Source organism: Danio rerio, chromosome 17 (assembly GCF_052040795.2).
Source record: "Danio rerio strain M-AB ecotype USA chromosome 17, GRCz13ab, whole genome shotgun sequence".
In the NCBI taxonomy this organism is placed as follows: Eukaryota; Metazoa; Chordata; class Actinopteri; order Cypriniformes; family Danionidae; genus Danio; species Danio rerio.
In genome coordinates this window covers 25,568,879-25,586,983 of record NC_141037.1, presented here as the reverse complement: position 1 = coordinate 25,586,983, position 18,105 = coordinate 25,568,879, and the positions used below count along the sequence as shown (strand labels likewise).

At 33.2% G+C, this 18,105-nt stretch overlaps 1 protein-coding gene across 9 annotated transcripts in view; it reads right to left on the bottom strand.

Moving 5' to 3' along the window:
* ehbp1 (EH domain binding protein 1) overlaps positions 1-18,105 on the bottom strand; it is a 196,198-nt gene that overhangs the window by 11,057 nt on the left and 167,036 nt on the right. The window lies entirely within an intron of this gene.

Below are 18,105 nucleotides of genomic sequence, written 5' to 3'. Positions count from 1 at the left end.
TCAAATCAATAAAAATAATGACATTGCTTAACATGCCTCTTCTTTTAAAGACTGATCAGATGTATAATCAAAAGGTTGTATCTAGATTTCTGCATATATTAAAGTGTCATCCATTGTAAGTTTTGTATTAATACTTTTGTACAGAGTCTATTTGGATATCATTTCACATTTAAAGTTTTATTATTAAGTGACCCTGGACCACAAAATCTAATGTTATGTGAGCATATTTGTTGAAATAGCCAAGAATGCATAGTATGAGCTAAAATTATAGATTTTTATTTTATGCCCTCCCAAAAAACACAACTGATCAAAAGTTTGGGGTCAGTAGGATTTTTAAATGTTTTAAAATAAGCTTCTCCTGCTCACTAAGGCTGCATTTATTTGATCAAAAATACAGTACAAATAGTCAAATTGTGAAATGTTATTGCACTACAAAAATAACTGTTAAAAGCAGTTTATCATTTAATTTAATCATTTATTCAAGTGATTTTAAAGATGAATTTTCAGCTTCATTACTCCAGTCTTCAGAGTCACATGATCATTCAGAAATCAGTTTCATATCATTATTACTATAATTTTAAAAATATTATTATTATTATTATTTTTTTTTTGTTATCAATGGTAATAGTGATAAAAGCATTAATGACTGGAGTAATCATTTTATTTGAAACTACATACAATAATTTGTATGTAATTTGCACATATTTAAAATGTTATTAAATATTAAACAATTAACTTTTTTTTGTTTTTACATTTAATAAGTACCGCCTTGGTGAACAGAATCATTTTCTTTAAAATAAAAAAAACATGAAAAAAACTGACCCCAAACTTTTGATCAGTAGTGTATAAATCTATTGAATAAAGATCATGTTCAGTGATGTAAATGTCCTCCTATATCAAAGCTTAATTTTTGATTAGTATTATTCACTCAATTTGGAGAACTTGATTTGCTCTTTTTTTGAATCCTCAGATTTGAAATTTTTTAATAGTTGTATCTCAGCCATGTATTGTCCTTATCTTGTAAAAAATATATTAATGAAAATCTTACTTATGCAGCTTTCATATAATGCAAATAATCTCAATTTCCAAAATAAGTACTCCTATGACAGGTTTTGTGGTTCAGGGTCACATATATTGTTTTTGAATATTTTGAACTTCTCAGATTTTTTATTTTTATTTGTTTTTGTCATTTCTGTTTGTTTTATATACTATATATCCATTAGCTGCTCATCTTTCTTTTAAACTGTTAGTAACTTTTCCTAAAGTCTATAGTTTTTCATTTTTACATTTGATCTTTATCTATTTTAAAGCCTATATATAACAAATATATTAAACTAGCTGAAATAAAACACATTGTAAAAATACAAAAGGCTGGGTTCCATGATCAATTTTGTTTTGGGAAAACAAATAAATTAATTTAACTTACTAAATTTTATGAATTGAAGTGGATTAAATAATAAACAATTAAGTAAACTTAAGAATTGTGAGCTGCACGATATTGGAAAAATCTGATATTGCAATATTTCACTTTTCTTTAATAAATATTGTGATTTGAATACAGTTTTACAAGATGGTTTTAATAGCTCTATTTGGCATTTTTCTGGGGAGTCTTTCTGTACTCAGGTACAGAACCTAAATAATCACAATGAAAAAACAATGGTTCTCTTACTTTGTCTCATTGCGAGTCAAAATATTCAGTTAAAATATTGTTTTGTTTTCACCTTAAGTCAAAATTGAGAGCTGTTCCTTAAAATGAGCAGATTTATCTATGGGAGAAGTAAAATAATCTTGTTTTTGCTTTGAAATGTAGATATATGCACAAGAAACAAGACAAAAATTATGAAAAACATTAAATAACTAAATACAAATCATCTTTGCTAAACCTTTAAACATCATAACCTTTTGTACCCAATTGTTTTAAACTTTCTTGAAATGCTCATTCACAGGCCTTAAAAACACATGCAAGTGATAAACCTTTACTCTGTTCTGTGGCTCCTGGTCAACTGAAATTCAGACTCAACTTTGCATATCTTGCTATGTGACTATTGCGGATTCACACATTGCGATGTCGATATATTGTTCAGCCCTAATATACATTGTTATTTAGTTTAGTAATGGTAATAATGTCAATTAATTATAGCAACTCAAACCACAATATAATGGTTTCATTTCTAAAGTCTATCCCCCCCAGACATTTTCAAAATTTAACAGAGAGAGAAACACACTCTTTCGCTTGACTTTCTCTGGCACAGATAAGTTAAGCACTTTTCTCACACCTCCAACGAGTATAAAGTGCATCAAATGAGATTATCTGACAGGCTTTTCTTAACAGCGCAGACTGACACGCACGTTAGGAAGCCATCCAGATGTGTGTTCACTACCTACATATTAGACTCTGCCATTGTCAGAAAAACAGAGATGCCTCTGGATTAGAGCAGGATTAATGCAGGCTGTTACTTTCCTCCACCGAATGGGATTAAAGCCTCGGCTCTGGATCTTTGTGCAGCTTCAGAGCTTCAGATTCAATGTACATTCACAAGCCTATGCGCTGTGCCTCAGGCCTACATGAGAAGATGCTGGACTTACAGAGGCAGAAACTACTCCCTGTTCAGGGGCCCAATGATTGACAGCTAAGAAACTCAATCACTGACCAAGCAAAAATCGGCTATAAAGGACAAAAGGACACATAGGTGGGTGGATTTATTATTTTTAAACACATTGTTTTTTTTTATTAAGCAAGAAAGAATAAAATTTTTTGTAAAGTACCAAACGAATGTAAACTTTGGTGGGTAAATAAACAGTTTTAACACACAAATTGCTCAATAACTTTGTTAACTCAAATTCAAAATGTCTAAAAACGCAGCATGGTTTAGATCAAACAGCAAATCCTGTTGCAACTATTAAAGTATGCAATATGATGTAAAGTTTGATGTGAACAGCTCATGAAAACAGTGTTTTCAGTGTATTTGAATGGCTTAGTGAAAATAAAAATTTCACTGTAAATTTGCCCCCAAAATAAACTTCTATAGATTAAAGTTAAAACATAAAACATTCTGTGTAAATCTAATACATCCACAAGCCCATGCGCTGTGCCTCAGGCCTACATGAGAAGATGCTGGACTTACAGAGGCAGAAACTACTCAATGTTCAGTGGCCCGATGATTGACAGCTAAGAAATAAACAGAAGTTTCGCTGTAATTTTTCCAAGTTTAAAATAAAAAAACTATTAAATATATATATATATATATATATATATTAAGACTAATAATTTAATTAAACATACGAATTAAAACTTAGTAAAACTTAATTTAATGAAACATTAAACAAATACTATAATTTTAAAAATAATAATAATAATAATAATAATGCACCACCAAAAATGATATTAATAAAATAATAAAAAAATAAATAAAAACGATTAGATTTTTGCTTTCCATTGTTTATTATTATTATTATTATTATTATTATTATTATTATTATTATATAATTGACTATATCATTTATTATTATAAATAAGCCTTATTAATACAAAAATTAAAATGTTACAAAAAAAAAAGTTTACAAAAAGTTGTTACAATTAACATGTTGTTCATTAGTACAAATGAATGGCAGATAGTTAATTAATAACCTCAGAAACTTCCCATTTTTTCCATTCTTTTTTTGACAAGTCGATGCCATCTCAATTCAACTCTTGATTTGACCTCTGCAGGTATAAAATTAAAACAGACACTGGTAGGGTTTGGTATAGTTTGGTCCGTGGGCTAAACTGGTTAAGTGGGTTCAGGAAGAATGACTCCGATGTCAGTATTCTGAGCATTTTTGTGACACTAATTATGTCTTTGAAGAGGGATGAAAGAGGAGAAAAGATGAAAGATCCTTTAAGCTTATGTAATCACATCACCTAGTCTTGGCTCCTGTGATACCTGTCTGTTCCTGACAGCATCAACAATACAATTAACATCCGTACACAAACACACACACACACACACACACACACACTTGGTCTTTTCACTAACACAAACACTTTAACATAAACTTTTGAAGATCTTCAGATGAGAATCAGAGCATCACAGCATGAAATAAAGATGTGTGCATTGTGGATGGGCTTGCTGGAATGGTCAAATGTCTTTTTGTTTACAGATAAAAGTCAAACACAAATACAATTACTGTGTTTTTCATTAAAGCAGAACACTGCAGGTTAATAGAGAACAAAAACAACAACAACTAATAGTTAGTCCACAGCTAACAGATTACATTAAGAATCAAAATTAAACTTTTTTTAAACTACACTATGCACATCTTTCTAAGAATTTCTTTAAAAATGCTGAACAAAGTCAGGTTCAGATTCCTGATTTACTTTTTGTCATATTAGAATCAAAGTGTTTTGCAGAGAGGATTTATGAATCTCTTATCAGTAGTCCATAATAGGGCTGAACATTATTGGAAAAATCTGAAATTGCGATGTTTAGTTTCTCTGCTATATATATTGTGATATGAATGATATTTTACCAGATGGCTTAAAAAGCTCTGTTTGGAGAGCAATCATTCATTAATATCGATTGGGTAGATTTTGAAAAGGTGTGAATCATGTATGAAAAATAATAAACAAATTGCGGGCAAAAATGATTACAATAGAGCTCAGATAAAAGTCAAATAAACAGTGCTTTATGGTTTTCTGTAGAGTTACAGTATACAGTATACAGGTGCAGAAATTCAATAATGAGATTTAAAATAACACTTTAGAGTCTTCATTGTATTTATAATTCAGTAAAATTATTCTTTATTAAAGTTAAAAATTTACTTTTTTGTGCCTGAATGCTTTAAACTGTCTTTAAAACACATGCAAATGATAAAGTATCATTCTGTTATGGTTATATGTTGCAATGACTCCACAAATCTCACGTATTCTTAACTGTTGTTGATCAACTATAATTCAACTCAACATTGCATATCCTGCGAAGAGACAATTGTGGACACAAACATTGCGATGCTGAAATGATATATCGTTCAGGCTTAGTCTATAACTCACAAAATACTGCAGAAACAGAATAAACAATAATAACATTTGTAGAAAAAAATGTACATAATAATTTATATGTAAAATATATGTTTATGTATATAATACTGTATATAATTAAAAAAATCAAGTACGAACATATCACTGTAAAATTCTTCAGAATACAGGATAAGATCAGCTGAAGCAGAGATTTTTTGGCTCAGTGTAGAAAAAAACCCCTCAAAACTTCAAAAAGATTGTTTTGTAATTAAATTCTACAAACACAAATTGCTGATGTGCGACAAAAAAAAACTTTAAAATGTATTTTGAATATTTTATTTACATCCATCTAAAACAGTTTATGAATAGCCATTTCTCAAAACTGACGGGTACATGAAAAAAATCAGCATTTATCTGCATTATCTTGCTCTAGTAAGTCTTACTAAGACTTATTGAAAAACAAAAGAAGTTTTCAACAGTAGGCAGTAAGTAGAAAGTACCAATATAAATGAGGGTAAGTATTGCCCTTGTGCACTCTTCAACTGTACTGCACTTTTGTTATGTTCAGGTTAAAAACATGCACTGAATTAACTGAATTAAACTGAATTAAACCGCTGTAAAAATGCATTCGATTTTAAATTTTATTTGTATTTTTTTTTTTTACAAATCTGTTAATCAACCTCAGTCCTGATCAAAACGACTAAGTTGTTTTAAAAAATGACATGATTTTAACTCTTTAATTGCCAAGTTCACAAATGATGCCACTGAATTGGTGAAAAAAAAACACACAAAACATTTTCAATATCAAAGTATTTGTTGACTGGATTTTTAAAAACTTTTATCACAGTCTTGGACATGTGAAGGATTAGTAACAGCATTTGCTTTGATGCATTGTTAGATTTAAAAATTTCTCTCTGATGTACTGTTGGTGGCTGTTTTTGTCCTATTGACTTCCTTTATAATCACATTTGATGGTGCATAAATACAGTCTTTGTTTTTGTTTACTCCATGTAGTTCTGAGATCCGAGATGCATTCTTTGATTTTTTCAGACACATCAAGGTAAGTGCATAAAGGTCACTCTCATACACATACACACGCTTTAATTTGTTGTTATACTCCACAGAAAATCCAGAAACTAAGCTTTTTTTGGATATGCCCATCTAAAGGGTTAAAGGTGCCAACTGATAATCAACAGTAAAAATGACAAATTTTACCTTTTCTCAACAGGAAAAACCACCAACAATCAAAACTGCATGATTATATGGAGTCATGGCTTTGCAATAAAAAAATTAAAAAAACGTAAACGTAAAAAAAGCATAATGAAAGTCAATGGGGCAAAAACAGCCCTCAACAGTACATTAGGGAGAAACAAAAACAATGCATCTAAGCCAATGTTGTTTCACATGTTTATCTAGTCTACAATTACTTTATATATTGTAAATTCATCTTTTTGTGTGTTTCTTTCAACAAATTAGTGACATCACTTATGAATTTGACAATTAAAGCAATAAAAATCCTATAATTTTCTAAACAATTTAGTAGTTTTGATCAGGACTGAGGTTAATTAACAGATTTATGCAAAAAAAAAAATAAAAAAACTGTAAAAAATATTTATCTGATGCATTTTAAAGCAGTTTAACTCAGTAAATGTTTTTATCCCGAACATTACAAAAGGGTTGTAAGTTTGCCCAGAGTGTATTGTTGAGTCTTTTTTAATTTCAAAGCAATTTCTCAAAATATGTGTCAAAAAAAGATTTGTCACCAAAAATCATTCTTATAGCTGAAACACAGAGAAAGCTATGGCCAAATTAAGACACACAATAACCCCAGAGTGGATGAAAACGCCCCCAACAGCATATAAGGGTTAAAGGAAAATTGTATATCATAGATTCCATCATCAATGCTTTACTGACCCCTCAGAGGCCAGGACTAATAGACCAGTATCAAAAGCAGCATTATGACACTGTTCATCTGTCTGTATGCACAGAGCCGTTTGGAGGATGGGCCGAGTGTGAGAAAGGAAGATCTTAAACACAAGTCTGATGTGAGAACTTGCGCCCCTGATATTTTTTTCCATCACGCTGTTGCTTGGCACCATGTGACTGTGACGCCGGTCATGTGAGAGAGACAAATCCTCCAGCCACAACAAAGCTAGTGGCGGGACAACGGTCCTGTCATTTGCCCCCCTCTTAAAACTCCCAGCCTCCACCAGGGGAGCCGCTCTCATGTCTGCCAGTGCCAGATGTGTGAAATTTCCTATTTGACGACAACGCAAGGCAGAAAAAAAGAGAGGGGGTCCAGGATTTAGGAATCAAGCCTGGATTATTGTAGTCAACTTTTAAATAGTGCGGCTCGGAAGGGATAAAGTGTGCACTGACAGGTCATTGTAGCGACGCACAGTCAAATGAAACAAGCAAATAATAAATGGTAATATTAAGCTTGTGTGACATTGTAAGGGAATGACGGATTAGCAGCCGCATCCCGGAGGCCATTGCCTGAGCTTCAGCAACACTGACAGAGCTCTGACAGCATGAAAGAAGTCCTCGCTTTACCACTAAAACAAATAACACACACACACACACACACACACACACACTTTCTACAGTGGCAGCACTTCAACTATGACCTTTGTTGGGATGAGCCAAATAACTGATTTCCTGAAACTGCCAAGAGAATCAAGTAAAAATAAATATAGAAATGAACTAAATCCTCTCAGTCTTGCATTTTTCCTGTTTTTTTCTTTTTAACTGAATTTTAGTTCATGCAAGACCATATCTAGAAACACCAGAATTTATAGTCAAGACAATTTCATTTATTCATTCTAGAAATAATCGTTTGATTGGTTGCATGTACTGCTGTGCTGAGAAACCATGAATAAGAAAACATTTTCAATCATTTTAAAATAACTAAACTGAAATTCAATAATCATAGAAGGAAATGTTCGGTTTAATTTTTATGCATAAGTAAGACGTGAAGGATCTTTACTGGTAAACATTTCTGTAATTGTGTATATTATTACAATAAAAACAAATAAACTAAACTGACATCTGTGGCATCTTATATTATTTTATAAAGTAAAATCGTTTTAATATACAATGCACCTAATATGTAGATACATTTACATTGAAATACTTTTTTACAAGACCGGCTTCACATAACTATTAATTAAATTGATTGTTATTTTTTTGTTTGTCTATTAGTTTTTTCTTATCTACTGTATAGCTGTTCATAGATTTATATTTTGATTTCAGACTGTTCATTTTCAAATTTATTTACTTTTTAATGTCTAAAAAAACATTAACATACATTTCTTTTAGCTTTTTTAAGGCTAGTTTGAATGAAAATGCAATGTTTCCTAGAAAAATAGCAATTTTTTCTTCTTAACAAACAATATATATAATAAGTACACCCCTCACAAATCTATCTTTTAAACTCATTATTTAACAGGAAGCTATACAATATTATAGTTGTGCATATACATCAGATTAGTCAGTACTGAAGCTAAATCTGGAGCTTATCTAACAAAACAAAATACAATAATAGTCCAAAAACTAGTACAGCCAAATTTATATGTTAAAGAAAAATATTAAAAACAAATTTAAAGAAGAGGAAAAATCAAGAGAAGCAAAAAATAAAATTTGCATTTAGTAAAAAAATTGTAGGTGTTAATTTATTTAGCAGTGCTTAGCTTGAATTTAATTGTATTATCTTCAAATTTCTAAATATGTTTGGTGACTAAAATATTATTTTAATAAATATATCAGTTTAATAAATCAGTTTTGTTTAAATGCACCAAATACATTGCCTATATACATATAGAAATGGATAAAAATATTCAATTTCAAAATGGGATGCAATAAATTATAAAAAGCACTGTATAAATTTGCATAGTAGTCACAGACTGCTTCCCTAGCTTTGCTCTTCACTAACAATAGAGTTTTCTTTGGAATAAAACACAAAAAAAAAAAACTACAAAACAGAAATAGTTTTAGACAGCCAACTGTCTCTCTCTCTCTCTCTCACACACATACACAAACACACTCAATCAGGAGGGTTCAGGCTGGTCTGGTAGGCCCTCGGGCCTATGTCCATGGCAGGGTGATCTGGCTTCTTTAGCCGCATCAGATTAAGATAGTCATCTCAGCCACTGTTGCATTCAAAACAGATAGCATTAATGAAATCCTCACACATTTAGCCCTCTTTCCTACTAACCTTTACTGATTATTTATGGCTACAGCGCACACACACACATAAACAAACAAAACAAACATCATGTTGCATCAAATTTACACACACACACACAAACACCTGTTAAATTTAAAATAAACCCCAATTTAGCTTTAGGTACAAGTGTCCAAAATATCAATTAAATATGTGGTCTGTTCATTAAACCTTGATATTTGGCATACAAGATCTTTCCAAAAGTTGCCAGAATGCCTAAATAAGATTGTTTTTCATTTTCCAGGCATGTAATTAGGCCAAACGCTGTGAATAGCAAATTAATTATGTGAATTGAAGGTTCTATTCTGCTTTTAAATCAGAACCTTATTTAGATATTTACAGAATGATAAAAAGCAAATAACTCTGAAGTAAACCTCCGCAACAGGGGGATTGTTTTGCTTGGCATTTTGTTTAATTACAAAATTCCCCCTCATTTGATTTAGATAAAAATCTTTCAAAAGCATTAAGAAAGCAGAACAATTACAAATTAATCCTGAGTCCTGCTAAGAGCTGGGTGTCTTTACTGAAGGAAACACACACACAAACACACACACGCACACACACAGAGAATGGGGGTGGAGAGAAGAGGCCATAAAGAAAAGAAAAAGAAAAGAAATATATTAAACCCTGTGATCACAGCAAGCTCTTCTCATTTCTTATCCACCCGTTTTCTGTTTAATCCAATAGCCAGTAATCCAATTTGTCTATCGGAGTTTGAAGGGGAAGATCTCCACTCCTCCGCCACTAAGTCACTTTTTGAACATTTACGATTTATTTTAAGTGGGCTAACTCTCCTCACTCGTTCATTCTGTGCGTCTGACTGTCGTTTCCCACTCTTTTTGTTGTCAGGAGTTAACATGCATGAAAAAGAGAGGGAGAGACAAATAAAAAATAAATACGAGGGAGAAAAAAAAGAAAGAGGAGAAAAAGAACAAGATGAACAAGGTTTTGTGCGATTGAGAGGAAGCTCATTAAGGCCCAGTCAGGGAGACTTTTTGAATATGCATGAAGGCAATAATCAGATCTTCACTCGTCACTGAAGGAGAGAGCGGCGAGTACAAAAGGATTGATTTAATTACTCTGAGTGGGTCTGCAATGTGGAGAAGTCTTGTTAGCGTGGGCTGAAAGGGCCGCGCTCGCCCTGCGCAGCTCTGATGGAAGCTAGTTTAGCTTGAACCCACAATACCTAATCTCAGGATAAAGCCCCGGCCATTGTGCTTCAAGACGCCCATCGCTAGTTTCAAAATGGACCAAACACATTTTCTCTTGTTTAAGCCAACCTAGTTAACCGCTAACCTTTTCCCCTGTTTGCTATTTATCTGGGGATTGGCCTCTTTAGGTGAGCAAGACACCGAAAAAGCTAAAAGACATGAAGGAAATGGAGTTTGCTTTTTAAATTCCCTCCACTGAAGCAAAGATGATTTATTTAAACAGATTTAAATCACTATCAATTCAAATGAAATGAATAAAAAGCAGCCTTGAATCTTTTAAGCTGAGACATAATGTGTTTTATAATGTAATGTAAAGGTATCCAAATAGATATAAAATAAATTAGATAAAGACATGGACAAAACTGCCCTTCCATTAAAGAAAGACTAGCTGCAGTGGACACTGAACTTACTTGAAACTAAAAAAAGTAATGACACATCAAAAGTAATTCAAAATAAACGAATGAAATCAGATAATGCCTTCAGACTGTGCTTCAGGAGAAGCAACATACCTAAAGGGTACCAACAGATTTGTCCTTGTCAGTACATTATTACAGCTATTGTGAAGTTTTCTGAAAAATATTTAGATATTCAGATGAGCTGCTTTTTAATTTTATATGCAGATATATTTAAAACGGCAACAAGTTTTTAACCAAAAACATATTAGATCTCTAATTTTTGTCTTGGTTAAATTAAATATATCAAATTATCATAAACACATTAAAATATGATTATTAGCATGTTTTAAACCACCAAAAATACATAAATGAGGTAAATAAATAAATAATTATAAATAAACAAATGACAGGACAATCATTCTGCAATGAAATTCCATAAGTGAATAATAATTGAAATAATGACTCGCATAAGTGCAAAATAAGTTCTTTTCCTTCAAGTAAAAAAATAATTGAAAGGGGCTTTTAAACATATCAGTTTCATTACATAGCTTTAGATTGTAACTGTTGAGATATAAACAAAAATTATAGTTATAATATATATAAAACACTTCGTGTGTTTTAAAGCAACTGCACAAAGAGGGGTTGAAAATGCTAACTTTTGACAAATTTAGGGAAAATTACAAGATGTAAGATTAGATAATCAACATCAGAGTTATATACAGTAAAACCATTCAAATACAGCTAACTATAGAAAAAGACCAGTATAGACACAATAAGCTGCTATTTAGTTTTATGCACTTGTTCAGATAAATTTGTATAAAATGCAACAAGTTTTAACCAAAGGACTTGTAGATATCAATTCTTTGTTTAAATTAAATTTATCAAATTACAATAAACGCATAAAAATGTGATTATTGTCATGTTTTTAATAAAAAAAAAAAACATAAATCAGGCAAATAAATAAATAAATGACAGAACAATCATTCTGTAAAGATAACAGAAGACAACAAAGAATGAACATTGAAATAATAACTTGCATAAGTGCAAGATAAGTTCTTTTCCTTAAAGTAAAAAAAAAAATAAGGGGGGCTTTTAAAGATAACACCTGCATTACTTAAAAAGTAAAAATCAGCTTTGGTAAGTGTTGTTGAGATCTAAACAAAAGTTGATCAGTTTATAAGTTTGAAAATCTACAGAATATATGTGCATACCAATGAGGGTTTAAAGTGGTAATGTTTGACAAATTTAGGGAAAATATTTAGATGTAAGATTAGATAATCAACATCACAGTTATATAAGACCATTTAAATATAGCAAACTACAGAAACAGACCAGTATACACATAAAAAACTTTGTGTCTGTCATCCTTTGCCTTTAAAAAAACAACAACAACATTTTATTATTTGAACTGATCAGAGTATGTGATTTTAAAGCAACACATTACCACATTACAATCACAAAAAAACATATTTGTGGTAATGAAACACGAGCAGCCAAAGCGCATTACATTTTAATTCCTCAGAAAGTGTTCATTCACTAGGATTTCAATTGGCACCGGCATTACTGACCTTTAGTTGCTTGCTTTGCGGCTTATGAGGAAGGATTCATAAGCGGAGCGGCCTTATAGCAAGGAAAGAACCACCACAGGAGGAAAACAGGATCGCTTAAGTCGCCCTTAATGACAGAAAAGTCTTGGCTATACATACAGCGTTATCATACATCCTTTCATGTAATTGTTTGAACGTTCAGTGAGGGGCTGACAGAAGATAGGCTGTACCTTAATACTGGTCTCTCAGCTGCCCCTCAGCGCTGTTAACACAAACAACTCCTCTGCAAACACCACAGTCCCTCAGCTAATAGCAGACACCTCGCTCTTTACGCCAGCAGAACAAACAAATGCCACATAATAGATTTTTTTCCCTCCACATGCACAAATTGGAATCTCTCTAAAAATCTGCATTCCCCACAAATACGTTTCTACATAAGCAATTTCTGATATGGGAAGTCGCAGTGGAGACTATATGAATTTTAGCCTGTCTGTCTGAGTTAAGCACCGGGAATCACAAATATGTCCATCTCTGTCCGCAGGCCTCTACTCTATTAAACCGAGCTTGTATTCCCCCCTTCTTTTTAATCAATAAACATTATCACAGACTGACAGACTATCAGCGAGTGTTGGCCGTTCCTTGCTTCTTAATCCCTGGGCCGCCTGTCCACTATCGCAGCTTCACGATGAGCGCAACAGCCAAGACAGGCAGTTTACATTACAAAACAACAATTACAGCACTCTTCGTGACTGTACTCGCCACAAATAATGATGCAAAAATGACAGAAGTGTGGAAAACGGTTCCATGCGTGTTGTTTTTTTAATCCAAAGCAATTATGTCGCATTCAAGTTCCTGAAAATTAAACGGTTGCTGTTGCATCACGCTTCAGCATTTGAGGGATAGTAATAGATTTGATAAACAAATGCACATTTCTGCATTATAATCTATTTTATATAAGAAAATATTATATTTTATAACAAAGAAAATGCCCAGTAAATGATTTCATTGTAAATTTAAAGTCAGAATTATTAGCCCCCCTGAATTTTTAGCCCATGTTTATTTTTTTCCCAATTTCTGTTTAACGGAGAGATTTTTTCAACATTTCTAAACATAATAGTTTTAATAACTCATTTCTAATAACTGATTTATTTTATCTTTGCCATGATAACAGTAAATAATATTTGACTAGATATTTAAGACTAGATATTAATTTAGCTTAAAGTGACATTTAAAGGCTTAACTAAGGTAATTGGGTTAGGCAGGTTAGGGTAATTAGGCAAGTTATTGTATAATGATGATTTATTCTGTAGACTACTGAAAATAAAAATAAAAAGCTTAAAGGGGCAAATAACTCTATTAAATTAAATTAAATTAAATTAAAAACTGCTTTTATTCTAGCCAAAATAAAACAAATAAGACTTTCTCTAGACTAAATAATATTATCAAACACACTGTAAAAATTTCCTTGCTCTGTTAAACATAATTTTTGAAATATTTAAAAAAGAAAAAAAATTCACGGGAGGGCTAATAATTCTGACTTCAACTGTATTTGCAACGATAACAAAACTCTGATTTCAGGAAAAGCGTCAAACTATTAAGGGGTAGATTCTGAAATGATCCCAGTAAAATGAATATACAGTGCTTAGCATAATTGAGCACACCTCATTTTGAAAATGAATATCTTTTTCAATTTCTCAGTGAATATAGGCTATGTATTTGGTGCATTTAAACAAAACAGATTTATTAAACAGATACATTTATTAAAGTAATATTTTAATCACCAAACAAATTTAGAAATTGAAAGATAATATAATTAAAGTCAAGCAAAATATTGCAAAAATAAACTGCAACCTGCAAAATCTCATCAAAATGTTTTGCTTCTTGGCTTCAGTACTGACTAATCCAATGTATATGCACAAATATAATATTGCATAGCTTCCTTTAAAAAATATGAATTTAAAAGAGGGATTTGTGAGTGTACTTGTATATGGTGAGCACTTTACATTGTCACCAAGTACGAGTAACTATAAAATTGACAATTTAATAAATGTATATACAAAAGATAATTATATTTATAATTTATATAATTGTATTTATATATGGATCAAATTTGAGACCAGATCAAACCAAATGTACAAAAGTGATTTTATATACACAAAAAACATATAAAAAACCCTATTTTAAAACACTTTAATCAGTTTTTTTATCAGTTTTAATCATTTTTATTCTATGTTGTTTTTATTTCTTATACTTGTTTCTTTTATTATTGTTTAAAGCACTTTGAAATATCATTGTGCATGAAATGTGCTATGTAAATAAACTTGTCTTGCTTATTGTACTGCCTAAAACCAAGTAAAACTACTTAAACACTTCAAATACCCTTTGTGACAGTGGGTCAGATATATGTGAAGTTTTGGTTAACTAAAGTACTTATTCTGATTATAAGCATTTGACTATATATTATATTTTTATAACTAAAAATGTCTTCCTGAGAATTAGGTAAAATTTTGTGGTTTTACTCATAGTGAATAAAGATGTTAAATTACAGTTGAATCAGAATTATTAGCCCTCTTTGAATTTTTTTCTTTTTTAAATATTTCCCAAATTATGTTTAACAGAGCAAGAAAATTTTGACAGTATGTCAGATAATGCGTTTTCTTTTGACGAAAGTCTTATTTGTTTTGTTTTGGTTAGAATAAAAGCAGTTCATTAAAAAAAACATTTTAAGGTCAAAATTATGTGTCCCTTTAAGCTGTATATTTTTGATAGTCTACAGAATAAACCATTGTTATACAATAACTTGCCTAATTACCTAACCTGCCTAGTTAACCCAATTAACCTAGTTAAGGCTTTAAATGTCACTTTAAGCTGTATAGAAGTGTCTCGAAAAATATCTAGTCAAATATTTACTGTCATAATGGCAAAGATAAAATAAATCAGTTATTAGAAGTGAGTTATTAAAACTATTACGTTTAGAAATGTGTTGAATAAACCTTCTCTCCGTAAAACAGAAATTGGGGAAAAAAATATACGGTGGCTAATAATACGGGGGGGGCTTCTGACTTCAACTGTACAAATAATCAGTTTTGTCAGATATGCCTTTTCCCATTTACATATTTGACCAATTTTTAAACAAAATATAACAAACTACAACTATAAAGACACATTCACTATGTAAGGCATAATATGTGTGAGGTATAATAAGAGATCTTAAATCATGACCTTCAGGGTAAAACACAGGAGCCAGAGGTCCTCTCTTTCCTTCCCTTTCTTTCTTATTTTGACAAATACTGTCATTTCATTCTATCACCCACTTTAAGCCTGCTTTTGGGAGTGCTGAACACAGGGCCAGAATCAAGGGCCTTTGGAAAAAGCTGCGTACTTCAGGTAATTAAAGCTGGGTGAGTGGCAGACGAGAGCACTAAAAAAAAGATCACCTGGTGAAGCCCTCCGAAAAGGTGTTTCATTAAAAGCCTTTTACCATACAAGCACGGCACAATGTGGGGACGCCGTTTTTTACCACTTGTGCTCAACAGGCCCTCAGAGCAGCAGCTCGGATGAGAGCAGAAACCTATCCCGGTTAATAATCTCATAACAAAAGCTAAAAGACATCATCCTATTAACTAGTGGTCTCCAGTGCTAATGCGAGCCACAGCCCTGTGCCTCTGTATAGAGAACGCAGCTATTAAAAAGGAGTGTGTGAACAGCCGGCAGGAGACTCAGATTGTCAGATCCCGGGCCCTCTTTCACCCTTCATCTGTTCAGGAGCTGTCAGTGATATCATGAAGCTTGAGGAAATCAACATGCGTCTGAAATTTGGCTGTGAAACCAGAAACTCAGAGGTCACGTCAGTTGCGTTTCACGATTTGGATCCTCTGCGATAACTGAAAATGGGAGGAATGCTAGCGACGCCTCCCCCTTTCTCTCCAGCACCTCCAACTCCTTGTTGCACATTTTACCTTTTTTCTTTTCTTCTTTCCTCTGTCCTTTCTTTCTCGGGGGGAATATTAAATGAGTGAGCCGGCTGAAAGGCGCTGAGTCGCTGACACAAAAAGCGTTAAAAATTCTCATTTGGTTGTCTTTATTTTGCTAGCGCCATGTGGTCCTTGAAGATGTTGAAAACACGGGAAGCAGAGGAAAGATCAGAGCCGGCTCATTAGCATTGGGACAGAACTGGAGAGGCAGCGGTGTATAGTGGGCCCTACTCCAGAGCTCCAGTGAGAGCGGTTGGTGGTAAGCTCCCGGTTTCATTGTGCTTTTGTCTTTCCTCCGGGTCTACCTCACAGCGGGGAGCAACGCTAGCCCCAGGTTACACAAGGGAATTATGGGAAAAAAATTATTTTGACCAAGGTGGAGAGGACTCAAGACATGGTCAGACACAAAGATGATATTCTTGGCGAGATGATAGAGGAGTAAATGATTCTTCTTCAAAGTCTCCATCACACTCCCGCTTGCTCAGCCTACTCAAACGCTCTAAGAAATGCTCTCTGAAAATCACACTCGCATGATGAAAAGGTTCAAACACATTTCCGCTGAAGAGTTTGGTTCTGATGACAGCATCCACACTGGCTGACTAAACGCCTTACGTTTTGATGGGAAACATCACTGCTACCCTGTCTCCATCTCACCCCTGCCTTCCCCAGTCGTAGCGAAATGGATAAAGGTCTAGTTGGATGGGTTTATCGGGTAAATCCTGCTGGTTGGCCTGCTATCTTGGATGATGACCCTGAAGAATGTCAACAGCTCATTTCCCCAAAGCAGGAAGGAGTCACCATGGAAGTCATAATCTGCTCCTCTGTAAAGCCCTCGATTTAAATGGCGAATCTCTCCATCTTTTCAAATATATACTTACAGAAATGGTCTACTCCCAAGACACTACGCATGAGGAGGATATGATTAGTACTAAATACAATTGTGTTTGAACAATGTGCTTTACAATATTAGTTTCTTTTTGTCACGGTTTAGTTGATAATATGTATAAATGGAAAAAAACTTAGAATAAAACTTGCATAAGTGTAAAGTTTTCACCTATTATAGTTGCTTGCTTGTCATTGGTTCGCATATTTTTGCCTGAGATAGCCACAGAAACCCTGCATTTTCTGATCAAACCAACAGGGCGACGGCAAAAGCACAAGACACCAGAGTGATTTTTTTTGGCCATGTTGTCGGGGGTCGTCTGGTTGACTCTATCTGGCCTCCAAAAAGCGCCCAGGACCAGATGTTACCGAAATGATCAACAACCAAAGCAACAATAGCTACAGGGGGAGGGAGAGAGCAGCATAAATTAATGGCTGATTTCTCTGGCTTTGATGGAATTAGCGGTACTTCTTTTCTCAATGTGCCATGTGAATGTCCTTGCGTTAAACGTTTTTTTTTCCTATTCTCATTCTCTCTCTCCCCTTTTTCCCCCTTTTTGACAAGTAAGGCCACCCAGCAGAAAGCAACTGATGCAAAACCCCCAAGTAATCCCTGTGTTTATCTCTCCACTGTGGTAAGTCTGAACACAGACCCCATTATCTCACGGATTTGAGCAAACTTTCATTTATTTGTTGGCCTTGGGTATTCTCTTTCTTCAATTTCGATGCCTGAGTTTAGGATCCCCTGATTCCCCTATTCCAATGTAAATAGATTTGCATAGTGTCACAATGCATCTAGCTGAGGTACTGATTAGCTGACCGAGGGGAGGCCTGGTTGTGTGGGCGGGGGGATCCCAGCAGACATGTACATGTAAAAA